The sequence below is a fragment of the Cygnus olor genome, chromosome 4 (genome assembly GCF_009769625.2).
Source record: "Cygnus olor isolate bCygOlo1 chromosome 4, bCygOlo1.pri.v2, whole genome shotgun sequence".
Taxonomy (NCBI): Eukaryota; Metazoa; Chordata; class Aves; order Anseriformes; family Anatidae; genus Cygnus; species Cygnus olor.
In genome coordinates this window covers 60,554,045-60,569,143 of record NC_049172.1, presented here as the reverse complement: position 1 = coordinate 60,569,143, position 15,099 = coordinate 60,554,045, and positions in this window count along the sequence as shown.

Here is a 15,099-nt window from a genome sequence, read left to right as displayed (position 1 = left end):
CAAGGAAAAGTACAGAGCATTTTATTTATATATATTTTCCAGATGAAACGTTAATAAAAGCTTCTGTATTTGTACTGCAAGAATGCAAATAACTAAATGAACTATGGTCTTTCTTATTAGCTTAGTATTTCTACACTGGCTATTAAACAACTTTTCGAGGTGCTAAATACAACCACCTCCTATTGGCCAGTATTCTCATTCAGAAACTGGACACCTTCATTTTTAATACTCACTAGATAATTTGTTTTTGAATGGTGTTAGAAAAACTTTAATTTCTGACATACACCTATTTGTGGATTTTCGTCTTACCTTCCTTAAAATAAAGGTGTGAAAAAAGCATTTTTTCCAGTTATTTAAGACCATGATGCCATGACGGTTTACAGATGAATTCTTTCATACAGAGACTTTCACAGGTAACTACAATCTTAGTCTACTTTGTTAAAATAAACACATATTCTATACCCTAAATGGCTTAGGATTCAGTTAAATCAAACCATCTGATACCTTACACTTTATATATATATATATATTATATATATATATATATATTTCTCCAAGAACCTGTTTTTAATACTAAAAAGCTTTTTACCTTATTTTCCTATGCAGGAAAAATAACTGCTTTTCGCCTATTATTCTAGCTACCTAAGTAGTTCAAAGCAGACACAAAAGACCTCGGGAAAACTGGTAATACATTGCATTGTAGGATTTTAAAACACCATTTCTAACAACGACATTGTGATCTGGTGATTTACTTCTGCATTCTCCAATCTAAAGACATTTTACAAAAAAAAAATAATTTTGGGACTAATTCCAAATTTTTTAATGCACTAGATATATGTGAAGCCATCAGAGCACCAGCAAAGCTCTTTCATTGGTATTTTTGGTAACACTGGTTTTTTTACCTGCTACAGTTGTCCCTTCAGACCAAATTTATTTATTTATTTAATTTTTTAACTTGTATACTAGTATTAATATCACATGAAAGCCACATAAATTCACATGAAAAAAATACATTTATTTCCCCACTTCACCTTTTCCCAAGACATCCTTGAATGAAAAGAAAGTGACATTTCCTCTCCCTAGCTTCATACTCTGGTTTCCATTCTGAAGAGGAACAAGCTGTTGAAACATAATAGTACTGAGAAACTCGACTTTTCTCTGTTGTTGCCACAATTCCTACATGATTCTGACAAAAAAGCTTAAAAAGGGAGTTCAGATATGTTCAGAGACATGCCTGACTTAAAATTTTACAGTCTAATTTGCAAAAGTTATGAGCACCAACAGCTACAACTGAAGCATGTTCTTTGTATAACGTCTTAGCATAATGGGTAAAAAGTTCATAGGTTCACAATAAAGAATAGAACAGATTTTATAGCTGGCAGGCAAAAGAATTTCCTACAGCATTTGGTAATGTTTACCAAACAACTGGCCTTCTGGAAACTGCATCAAATAAGATTACTTCTGCATGAGCCCAGATCATAGATAGATATAAATTAAATGAAGAAGCTTCATTGACACATAGACACCAATTCATTAATCTACATGAATCTTCAGGAAATTAAAAAATGTTTGTAAGTAGAAAGGATATTTCTCTCCTTTTCTTGTATGTCTTGTGTATTTAATGTGTCAGCTCTTTAAATCAATGTACAAAACAGCAAGAAGTTCATCTGTTTGCAGGGCCCTCTGCCAAAGATGGATACAATCTATTGTAATAGATCATTATCACAGATTATCATTGAAATAACATCAGTGTTCATACTAGGTTTAGAGATATAGGTACAGACTTGTAAAAAATAATGGTTTCATTATCATTCTTCCTGAGATCACAACAAAGAAAATGGCTTTCAAAAGGGGATATCAGCCAGAAACCATATGGCACTACAAATTATATCTTAAATTAATCACCTTTGCTAATATGACAATGCCTTCACTCAGAGTGTCATACTGTCAAGGACAAGAGTGTTTTCTGCTTAGCATCTACTCTAGTTTTCCCAGAGACAAGAATGGTCACAATTTATGTGCAGGCAACTCAGATCATCACTCTTTCACCTCCCTCTTCTGAACTGTGATCAAGCTTTTGTATGGCAGTAGCAAAAAGGAATCATTACAAGGATAATCACTAGAAAAAATGCACTCTAATTAAAAGTACTCAGGAATCTGAAATGTACACAATACTTTCCTACCATATTTTTAGTCAAGATGTACAGAAATCTAAAGTATAAGGGAAGGCTGAAGATCTAACATGGTTAGCTTTAAAGGAACAACATTGGCAGAAAACGAGGTAAGAATTGATAACAAAGTGAATATTTGATGCAGAAAATTTAATGAACATACTGCAAAGACTTCATAAGTGCCATGATCTTGCAAACATAATTCCATTATTTTTTATGTGTAGTAGTAAAGGTTTTGACAGCTAGACAGATTCATTGCAAAATATGCTTTCAATCCTGAGGTAATTTATGTTATTAAAGCATCGTCTCTGATAGACATTTAAGAGGTACAATAGTATTCACACTTTGCATGGTAATATTTGCACCATTGCTAGGATGTAATTGTAGAAAACTTGAAAATGAAGAGGTTCAAATAAAAGATGCTTTAAAGTGACTGTGATTACATGTATGTGTTATTAGCATGTTCAAAAAAATCTCATAATTGCTCTTCACCATTGCCATATGTCCCATTTCCCTATCTGTATACCAAAAACTATTGAAGTATCTGGTAAAACACTTAAAAACCTATTATTACAGACAGCTGTTCATCTGTTTTTTGCTTTCAATTTAATGTGACTTCAAATTTAGGGGAAAAAATGCACAGATTGTGGACTTCCTAGGGAAAGACGTTACGATTTTAATTAACAGAAGTAGCATAAATACATAAAAAAGTGTGCTTAATTCACCGATAATATCAGTGTAGTATTTAAGAAGAGCACAGGTCTATTTGTTATTTTTTAACTCATCCTGGGACTTAACAGAAAGGGGTCATGTAACTGGAGATCATTTAGTAGAAGGAATATGAAAGGCTCATTGAAGTTCAATGAAGTGAGAAAACTCAAGATTCAATGAAAAAGAGAAGAGATACATAGTGGAGTAAAGTCTCAGGGGAGCAGAGGATCTGAAGTCTGGGGTCCTAATGAATAGCTGCTCTTCTGCTTCAAGCCTGGAATAGAGACAGTGTCCAGACTCCCTCAGGTTTTGCCTGTGCCAGGTAGAGCTGGCAAAAAGATCATTAACACTGTGACCAGGGGATGAAAGGAAGCCTAACAAGATAGGACATTTATGTTTGTTTGTTTGTTTGTTTGTTTTCTTGCTTGTTTTAATTTTCTTTTCTTTTTTGTTGTTGTTATTAATTTTAGAAGAGGAAAGTTTGCTTTGGCTAGCAAGTTAAAACAATTTAGCCAGGCAAATTATCCCATCACCCCAGCAGGACTGTGGGCCACTGTAGGAACACAGACACCATCTTCTTTTCAGCTTTTGCTCTGTGTTCAGCAGCAATAGATTCTGTAATATGTAGCAGAAAATAACTGTTAAATTCAGTCTTCTCTCAGAGAGGGAAGTGAATCCTCCTCAAAGCCTCTGCACAGATATGCTTGGAGATAAGCAGTGTTTCATGGGGCAGCTCATGCCCTTGTCAGAGACCTAGAGGGGTATGGGCTTCCCTAGCAAATTCAGCTGCTGAGTCACAGCTAGTGGTGCAGATATTTAACGTAGACTGGCAGATTATAATTTTAATGCCTTCTTATATTGAAGAGATGCCTTGCTACTGCAACAAGCTGTATATAAAAAATATCACAAGGAGCTGTTCCCCTGACACCAACCCACCAGCAACAGCATAAAGAGTTAAAATGGTAAATATAGCATAATTACCATGTTTCTTCAAAAAACCTACTCACAACAGTCCTATGGGAAGAGAGTCTGGCATGGATCTTAGAATAATTTTGTTCTGGTTCAGAAACAAAACTTAACATGAAACCTTATAATATTCAAATTCAAAGAAATCAGAATATACAAAGCATCAAAGACCGATCTTCCACTAATATTTGATAAATACGGTTAATTATTCCTTAGATCTTTAACAGGGGATTGTTCAAATTTATAATCCCAGATTTTCATATTACAGTGCCTGTCTTTATTTCATATATAAGGTAGTATTTCGAAATGCATGGACTTGAATGGTTTTTATTATGCAATGACTTAGCCTTTCTGAAAAATTCCCCTGAAAATCATGCACTGATGTTTGGAACAGAAACTTCATATATCAGTTTTTGATCTTGGGTAGAGAAAAAGTAACGGCGCTGTTTCTGAACTGGCTATATTTAGAAGAATCAGGGTTTGCTATACAAATAGAGGTTTGGGGAACAATTTTTATTTACTCGTATGCATGTCATTAACTACTTCAAGACTACACTGCCTTAGTAGGCCTTAAGAATGCAAACTATAAGAGAAAAGTTGTGAATGTGACATCTGCAACGTGGTATTTAGTACCCTTAAAAATGCGTTGCTTGGTAAAATGAAAGCTACATGCTCGTGACAAAGTCATTTTCATGGGATGATGTAATAGTTATCTAAGTGTGAAAACAACTGGAAAGATGTCTGTAGTTGCAAATTTGACTTCCAACATTTATGGAAAGAAAAGGAGGGAAAAACTCCAGCCATCACATCATAATGGTGTAACGCTTAAAATTGACATCTAAGGCTGTCAGCCAAGTTTCCTTCAAAAAACAAGACATTTCTAACAATAAGGATGAAGAAAAATGTGTATTTATTTTGGTATCAGTAAATACAGATACACTTCCAGACTGAATGATGCACTTTGCAGTAACAGCTTTTGGACTTTTCTGTGTGGTGCTAATTCTGACTGTGGTGATGCAATGATTAACATTTGCAATACCTAGTAACTGGGCATTGGCCTTTCAGAACAATTTCTGCAGTCATCCTCACTGTTGCATAACTTATGTTAGAAAAGAGTCTCATTTTGTGGAGGATTTCCTCTGTCTGTGTAGCACAGATTAAAAGGCACTGTGCTGGTACTGTGAGGACTATATACAGGCACCTATTAACCATTTTTGTGTTGTTTCCAACTGAAAAGTGCTCATATCAAACACCTGATTCCAAACACACTGATGAAAAATATCCTGCCAAGATGACATCCATCTGCTTTTTAAACTAAAGCCTAAAGAGTAATATGGTGCATCTACCAATTATAGGCTGCTTCCTCCCAGCAGGCAACTAGAAATGAAATAGTCTTATTTGTTTTGAAAGCTCACAAGTATTTTTGAAGTTGGAAAAAAATTATGTAGCAACATGTTTTCCTAAGCCTCCCCAGTAAAGGAAGTGCAATTCTGGTTTGGTTCAACTCATGCTTAATCCTCCTATATACTCTCCTGTGGAGATTTTTTTAGTTAAAATTATATATAAAAGGATGCAAGAGGCCAATTTAATGGCCTGCTTGTGAAAATTTAATCTGGAGGTGTACATTTACTGCTTGAAGTATCTTATTTATATCCTTTACATTTGGCTACATCTTGTTTCAGGTGACCCTGATTTTTTTTGATTTTTTTTTTTAACATTAACAAGAAAATGCTGTGAGAATTATTGTATGAATTATAATCTTCTTATTAAAATTAATGGTATCATACATGTGATTAAATTAATCTATCACAGGATTATAAAACTGCTGCATAGCATGTATCATCACAAAGAAAAAAAAAAAAAAAGATATGATTTTTCCTGAGAATATGGGACTGAATTTTATCATAAATAACATAATGCATCCTATTGGCTTCTTGGTCCATCCATAGGTGAATGTTTTTGACTGGTATAAATATGCAGCATGTTTGGACTTCCTTGCAAGTTGCTTCTCCTCTTTTTTCCAAAAATAGGTGTTGCTTTTTTAAATACGTGCTTCTGCTCCATACAACAGGAGATAATTCTTTCCAACTTATAATAGACATAGTTTTGTCCCTGACCCTTGGGTGTTCCAGCTGGATGCACTTGACAAGCTGCAGGCATAGAATGTATTTGCATGACCTTAGAACTTGATATGTCGAGTGCCTTAACTTTCTCATGATGCTGACAAGCATGTTTTGATGGATAGGACTAATGAAACATAATTCTGTAGTTATGAAACCCCCTTGTGTTAATAGTTGGGTTAAATCTCTTTGAAGCAGGTAAGCATAATAGCTGCTTCTTAGAATAAATGTAAAGAGATATTGAACTCTTTAATGAAAACAAATAGCTGAAACAATATGAGCCATGACCAAAATATGGTTGCAAGGGAAGGCTGCCATGGAAGCTAAACCACCTGTCAATTGGCAATATATGAGAGAGAAGGTCTGGTGGAAAGAAATATAAATTTATACTAGGACGCTATCACAGAAGTATCCTTGATGGTATTGTGATTCTAAGGAAAAGCTATGACAGCTTTGTGAGTCTTAACTTAAAACAAAACAAACAGACAAAACAGAATGCTAAGCAAAACACATGCAACCATGTGTTGACCACATATACTGCTTCTTTATTCCTGAAAAATATTTATATGCAGACATGGTATTCAAATTGATCTAATTCTAAATAATAGTTTAGCTTAAACAAAAGAAATGACAAAATGAGGATATAATGCCAAAAGTGAAGCAGCTAATATAAGTTATATGACACAATAGTATTTTCTACTTTTCACCTTGACATTTTTTATATTGATACCTAAAAATAATTAAAAAAAACCCACAACTCTGGAATTCTGGAATTCTGTCAGATTTAAATGAAAAATAACATTACAGAATTTCAGATATAAATAACACCAAATTAACTGATCTACTGTGATGCCAGATAAGATTAAAGGCCTGCTTCCAGGAAAAAAAAAAAAGGGGGGGGGGGGGGGGGGGGGGGGGAGGTGGAATGGACCAGAACAGCAATAGATATCTATTCTACTTTAAATCTTCCTCTTAGTCATTTTTCACTAACTATTTTCCAATATTTGTCCTCTTAAACATGCAGCAAGTATAAAAATATTCACTTCAGTGTAGAGTTACTTCATTAACATTTGCTAAGGCTTTTTTTTTTTTTTAATTTTTAATTGACCCAAATTGTTAACCTTCAATTACTGAGTTACTGTTCTGAGTAAAAATTACAGAAGTTGTTTCCTCTGCAATTGTTTCCAAAATTCTTAAAAGATGAATCTGGTAAAGTCCATATTCATGTGTGTGATACAAGAATAGCTTAGCTAGAATAAGGCACCACCTACCTCAAGGTCAGATTATCTTTTGGAATTCTTTCTACAAGTCTGTGGAGGAAGATTTCTATCTGTCTCTGAATATATGAAGAAAAATAAATATTCTTGAAGATTTCTCAGTATTTCAGTAACAGGGAGTGGTGCTGACTGGATACCATTCTGTACTTTAAGTTTCTTCTCTCTTTGCAGGTAGAAAAGCCACTTGCAAAATATTCACCCTGTAATATTGCCACTTTAACATTTAGAGACCTGATTTTAAATGCAAACATACAGGATTTGATTTTGATTTTTTATTGTTATTCATCTCAAGTACCAAATCAAATGGAAGCATAAGCTAAGGACTAGGCAATCAGCTTTGCTTAGGAAACTCAGAAGTACTTGTTTCATTAAAAGCAGAGGCTTAGATATGTCCCTAGCTTTGCCTGAAGGAATAAAGCAAAAATGCAATGACTCACGTACTTCAGTTTTGCACTGACTTTGTCCACAGTAGTTTCTTGTTGTGTGTCTTTTCCCTGAGAGGCTTGTTTGAGAGGTAGGAGCTCTGATTCACAGTGTATAATAATAATTTTCTCAGTCTTGATTTTTGCAATAGAGTGAACTGGGCTGATCACAGAAGTGGAATTAACATTCTGACCCAATGTTGACTCAAATATGTGCATTGATTCAATAGGCTTTGAAGCATATCCCACAGAACGACGTCCTGTGAAAGATAAAGACTCACTGATTTTAACATAAGTTTAATCTAAATTAAAAACTAAAAGAATAAGGAGCTTTGGATTAGTATCTCTGAATTTATTGCTGTTCCTATTGAATAAAGAGCTCATTTAAGAGTGGGGTATACTGTAGATGCAGATGTGCTGCTTGATACACTGAGCCCTACCTAGCACAGACAGAACAACCAGGAGGAGGTGGGTGCATGACCTCGTCCTGGCTGATAGGAAGCTGAAGATGTATCTAGCCGTCATGAGCTGAGAAGGGCATCCCGGTCCTGCACTTTATATGCAGCCTTAGATTAATAATAGACAAACTGATATAAAATGGAAGGGTCCATCACAGTTAAAAAATAGAAGTGTAGTAAGGAAGTATTTCCCTCTATGACAATGTGAAAAATTCTTAAGCTCCTTTACCATAATAATGTAAATGTTGAACAGGTCTAATCAGAGAATGAATAAAGGAAACAAAAATCTTTTTTCTTCTGCAAAAGAAGCTAAGGCACTGTGTTGAAATGGAGCAAAGGGGACAAATTTGAACTATCCAATTGTACAACACTTCTGAGCTGCAGTTTGTGAAGCCTACAGTAATTTAACACATGTCATGGAGCACTTAGAGATGTAATAAAAATCCTGTTTATTACCAGTGCAGCTCTGGGCCAAAGCATTCATGTGAGACTCATCTGATCCTTATAGTTGATGACCTTAGAATCTATCTCCATCAGGAGGAACAAGAAGATTTATTGTTCTAGGGATTTTTAAGCCCTGCAATACTTTCACAAGCAGATTTTATATAAATATGATTGTTTACCAAAGCTTAGACTCCTCTGTGAGTCTCAAAGTAGCCCACTGCAGTTCTAATATTCTTTTAGAAAAAATAAGAGTTCCACTGCCAGCACAATTTCCCCCTTCTTTTTCCAGATGGTTACCTTCCTCCTGAGCAGCAGAGACAAAGAATGGATAAGGTTGGTTGCCTTCACTCATAGATTTCAGCACAGAAAATTCATCTGTCAGGTAGCACAGCTCTCCTCCTTTGTTCTGCATCTCCTCTTAATTTGTCTTTACAAAAGGAAGATATCTAGCCAGCCTAAAATGCTTGAGTGAAAAATCGGACTGGAATGGCTGGGGCCTTAGCATGAAGGAGGTGTGGGTAAACCTACACTGCAGAATTTGCCAAATCTTCAAACTCCTTCCACTACAAGTATTCCTATACAGAGACTGGGAATTTAACTACACAAAATTTCTTGACTATAGTATTCCACCTTCCCTTGAACTTTTCCATGCTGTGTATCAGATAAATACCCCAGCAGTGCAAAAGCTGTTGCAAGAGGAAGTGGGGGAAAATAAGTTTTCTCACAAATTCTTTTGCAGAGGTTCTTTTCAAAGTGTTCTCTCAGCAAATTTTTGTTTTGATCTTTGTGTAGGGATGCAAAGCACTGGACTCAGGGCAATGAAAGCTGATCTGTTTGATGTACCTGGCACCACCTGGTCCTTAAAACAGTCTGGATCAGACAATTTACCTAATTGATTTAGCTTAAGGTTGAAGCTAAGGTGAGGTGGTATTCGTGTTCTCTAGCTCTTAAAACCCTCACTATTTATGTACATTAATAGCTATGAAAAACAAGCCATTGATGCAGAAGGTAAAAATGGTACCTGAAACCCATCCTTGAGAATCCATTGCAGCTCTACAATCGTGAGCTGTCCCTCCACATCTGTTAATTCAACAACATCCCAATTCTGTGGACTTCTAGTTCCTCCTATTTGTTTCCCATGCTGTATGTGCCTTTGTACATACACTTGCAGCATTTCAGACAGCTTGATATTCTTGTTGACTATAAAACCAGATATAGCCTAGTGTAGCATTAAAAGCATATCTCGGCACCTCTAGGATTGAATCTTTCCTAAAAGCATGCTGCTTTGTTTCTTTTTTTCCTTTTAATACGAATTCTGTTTGGAGTGGTATTCTAGCAGTACTAATGTTCTTGCAAGCAGTCCTTGGATTTTTTTTTTTTCCAATTAAGCTGGAGACCAAAGTGACAAAGCCTATTGAAATCAATTTTACAGCTATTCAGGAATAAAAATAACTTAGACAAACAAACGTACAACTAAATGACTTATTGACTCTGAAATGCTCCTTAGTATTGGGATTTATGATTTTTCTAATCAGAAATCTTTATTTCTTGCCTCCCTGTGTGCTTACCTTTAATATAACAAAAGAATCTGAAAGTTTCACCTCATGGCCCTTCACAGAAGTTGAAATGAGATAAAACTTAAAGTGTACCAGGTCTGAATACTGCCATGCTGCATTCACTAGAGGTTTTTGCAGTCTCTCAGCCACATTTCACTCTCCCTTGGGTCCCCTCTATTTTGCTTGCCAGCAAAGTTTCCCAAGAGAGCCATGGGGATGGTAGACAAAGGGGGAAATGCAGCCCCAAAGACTGCACTCTGCTTACAGTGAAGGGGCAATGAGCAGGCCCTGCAAAGGTGAGTTTTGAGTGGACTATCTGATGAGAATCTGGTTAAACCTGAGATACTCTCCAGAAAGTCTTATGACCTACTAGGATTAAAGAAGAAAGACAGAATTGGGACAGGATGGAATAATGGCAGAATATTTCAATACTTATGATTAAAATGGATGTAGAATAATCAATCCTTAAAGTCACAAAAATATGGAGCATTATTCCCTAGGAAAAATGTGTTTACTAAAAGAGGAGCTAGTAGCATCTGCTTCTGTTGACAAACCTAAGCCAATATTCTGGCAACAGTGTAAGATAATCTCAAGTAAGAAAACCCCATTTTTAAAATCACAGGAAAAAAAAATAAATCACAGAATCACAGAATCACAGAATCATCTAGGTTGGAAGAGACCTCCAAGATCACCGAGTCCAACCTCTGACCTAACACTAACAAGTCCTTCACTAAACCGTATCACTAAGCTCAACGCCTAAACGTCTTTTAAAGACCTCCAGGGATGGTGACTCAACCACTTCCCTGGGCAGCCCATTCCAATGCCTAACAACCCTTTCAGTAAAGAAGTTTTTCCTAATATCGAACCTAAACCTCCCCTGGTGCAACTTTAGCCCATTCCCCCTCATCCTGTCACCAGGCAGGTGGGAGAATAGACCAATCCCCACCTCGCTACAGCCTCCTTTAAGGTACCTATAGAGAGCGATAAGGTCGCCCCTGGGCCTCCTCTTCTCCAGGCTGAACAATCCCAGCTCCCTCAGCCGCTCCTCGTAAGACTTGTTCTCCAGACCCCTCACCAGCTTCGTTGCCCTTCTCTGGACTCTCTCGAGCACCTCCATGTCCTTCTTGTAGTGAGGAGCCTAAAACTGAACACAGTACTCGAGGTGCAGCCTCACCAGAGCCGAGTATAGGGGGACAATCACTTCCCTAGACCTGCTGGCCACGCTGCTTCTTATACAAGCCAGGATGCTGTTGGCCTTCTTGGCCACCTGAGAACACTGCTGGCTCATATTCAGCCGACTATCAACCAATACTCCCAGGTCCTTCTCTGCCAGGCAGCTTTCCAGCCACTCATCTCCCAGCCTGTAGCTCTGCTTGGGGTTGTTGCGCCCCAGGTGCAGGATCCGGCACTTGGCCTTGTTGAACTTCATACAGTTGGCCTCAGCCCATCGGTCCAGCCTATCCAGATCCTCCTGCAGAGCCTTCCTACCCACGAGTAGACCGACACACGCACCTAACTTGGTGTCATCTGCAAACTTAACTGAGGGTGCACTCAATCCCCTCATCCAGATCATTGATAAAGATATTGAAGAGGACTGGCCCCAGTACTGAGCCCTGGGGGACTCCAGTAGTGACTGGCCTCCAACTGGATTTGACTCCATTCACCACAACTCTTTGGGCCCGGCTATCCAGCCAGTTTTTAACCCAATGAAGCATATGCCAGTCCAAGCCATGAACAGCCAGTTTCTTGAGGAGAATGTTGTGGGAAACGGTGTCAAAAGCCTTACTGAAATCAAGGTAGACCATATCCACAGCCTTTCCCTCATCCACTAAGCGTGTCACTTTGTCATAGAAGGAGATCAGGTTCGTCAAGCAGGACTTGCCTTTCATAAACCCACGCTGACTGGCCCTGATCCGCCTGGTTGCCCTGTAAGTGCCGTGTGATGACACTCAAGATAATCTGCCCCATGAGCTTCCCTGGCACTGAGGTCAAATTTCACTGAAGCTGAATTTCACCTTGAAAAGTTAAAATGGTCTTCATTTTCCAGTACAGACTGATGTATTCACACATTGAACAGTAAAAAAATAAGATGCAGCTGGCAATCCACAGGCATCCAGATAACACAATATATAAAGTTTCATTGCACTAGTAAAGATTTACAGCACATTCTACAAACACTAAAAGAAAAAAAAAAAAAAAAAAAAAAAAAACAGGTAAAACATTCAGCACTCTTGTGTCACTTTCAATAATTCATCTTTGATTCTGCGTTCACTCAATCTTAGGTTTATAAGCATATATAAACAAAAGGTCAAAACAACAGCTAGAAGATAAATTTCTTAATAGAAAGATAAATCTTTTTATTTTTTCTATTTAATAGATAATCTTAGAAGATAAATTTCTTAAACAGAAAATGGAAATGCAGTCACTTGTATACTGATGAGTATCACTCGCACTGGTGAGGAGATAAAAAGATGGTTGGATGATCACAAAAAATGATTTAATCACCTCAGCTACTGTATTTGAGGTATTTGTGTGTCTACACTTTGACCTGTACATTTCAGTCTTTCCATGTATTTGCTAGCTGCAGCTTTTTTAAAAAAAATATGCCCCCCTGACAGACACCAAAACAGTTAGTCTTTTGATTGAGGCAGAGTAGAATGGGTTTTTGTACATTCGTGACACACATGTATTTCTACAATTGTGTTGCAGGGTTATCTTCAGAGGGAAAAACATTTTTTAAACAGCCAAAGAGGTGCACATTTCCTTAAGACAGGCTATTTTAGGAAAAGAATGACAATTTTCTTAAGAGAGACCTACATACCTCTTTAACCTACACTTGGTCTTCAACCTACATTTTAACTTTGGTGTTTTCTGTTTGTTTGTTTGTTTGTGGGGGTTTTTTTGGTATTTTTTTTTCCCAAGAAAAATAAAGTCTTGGCTCTCTGTCAAATTCTAGTTACATTCTATATCTAGAGAGAAAAAAAGTGTCCCCTCCTACACCTTGACCATTCAACTGCTGAGGTTTTTTTCTAATGTATGTTTAACATTTCTATATTAGGTCACTATTCTTCCTAAACCTGTATTTTTCAAACCTTAAGTATAGTACTTCTGCAAATGTCTATTTAACCCTTCAAGTTAATTGGTTTCTGTTAGGCTTTGCCTATTGTTTTCAGGGAAGCAGCTTAGTTTGGAATTTTAGAGTGTTTTTCTAAAGCTAACATTCAACTCCTAATCTCTCTTGATTGTTAAATATTAATTTATTGACAGACCACATTGAGTGTGTCATAATATATCTGATATTTCCTGTGCCCAGAGGACTAGCAAAAACTCAGGTCTAGGAACTAGTGCATGCTAAGCCCTGGAGCAATCCTCTTTTTAATATATATTTATATAACTGTTGTGCCTAGCCAGGTCAGGACCCAATTACATTAAGTGCTGTATAAATATTAGCCTCCACTTCATCCTTCACAAGGTTCTTGACCACAACGAAAGGTGTGAAAGATCATAAAAACGCGTAGATGAATTGAGGTCCTTGAAGTGATGTAATCATGGTGGTATGTCTAACTGACTAAGTAAAAGCAGCGCAGTATAGATAGTCTAAGAGCTATTCTAAGGTTTAGTCAATTCTTTTTTTTTTTTCTTTTTTTTTTTTTTCTTTTGAACCATGGAACCATGGTTCCTCATATTAAGACTTCCATCCACATCAAGTGCTATAACATCTGGCCAGATCATTTATTTCTTCTTCAGGCTGTAAATATTTTAGTAGCTTCTAACATGAATTTGATTCACTTATTGCAATACATTGTTTTGTATTTTCTTTTTTTTTTTTTTTTTCCACCATCCAATTAAAATGAGCTCTACTCTGAAAATAACTATGTTCTTGCCAGGCGAGCATATCTAAGCCTCTGCTAAGTCTTCGAGCCTTACAGGAATTCATAAAGTTTAATTAAACTTGAGAAGCAAACATCAGTGAAAAAAATACAAAAACAACAACGTTGGAGGAAAACTGAAAAGCAAGAGTTACTTTTTGCTTTTTTTTTTTAATCTGAAAATTAAGGTAATTGCAAGAAAAAAAAAGAAAAAGTTGCATGTGGGAATAAAATACTTTGGTTCAATGTTTATTCTTCTAATCTCACATTCCAGCTATCCTCTTATGTATTAATTGAAAGGTCATGTAGTTTCACTACAGCTTTGAAAGTATGTCTGCACTCTGTTGAAACTTCCTATAACAATGCTCCTCAGTGAATGACTGTATCTTTCTCAGCTGCAGTAACCCAGGGAGACTATTTTCTTGCTTTTCTTCAGATAGTGGAATAACATTTTCACAAACAGCTTACTGAAGAGCAAAGATACACCTCACTGGCAATTGCCATAATCAATTATTCTTTGCAAAGTGCTTTGAATATGTCAGACTGTGCAAAGATACCCAGATCAGGTAGGTCTCCTTAGAGAGATTTGGCAGCAAAAGAAAGTCATTTTTAGGAGCCTGAACTTTAGTTTTATTAGCATGGTGGTGCTGGTCTCAAAGCTCTCTTGTTTTTAAGAAAAAAAAAAAAAAAAAAGAAAGAAAAAAAAAGAATGAAATAAAAACACAGAAAGAATAAAGATTCTGCTCCAAGGTTCATTAGTCTCTTGCATTGAAAATGACAGAGTACAACAATGCATCTAAAATGGAGTATTTGAAGAAAACAAAATGTATTTTCTTCAGTGTATAATATATTTCAGCCTGAGAAAACAAAGGTTGGAAAGTATAAATGTACAAATACAAACGTCTTGTGAACTGTTCTAGACCTTAATGTTGAGTTTGATGAACTATTAATGCTCGCTCAATGAAGTGTTGGCAAAACTTCTCAATATAATCCCATCAATTTATTTGGCCAGAATGTATTTGCAGCATTTTTGGTAATTTGATATGTTCACTTGATGCTCATTGGACATAATAACAGGTTTTAATGTGAGGGTGATTTTCTTTTC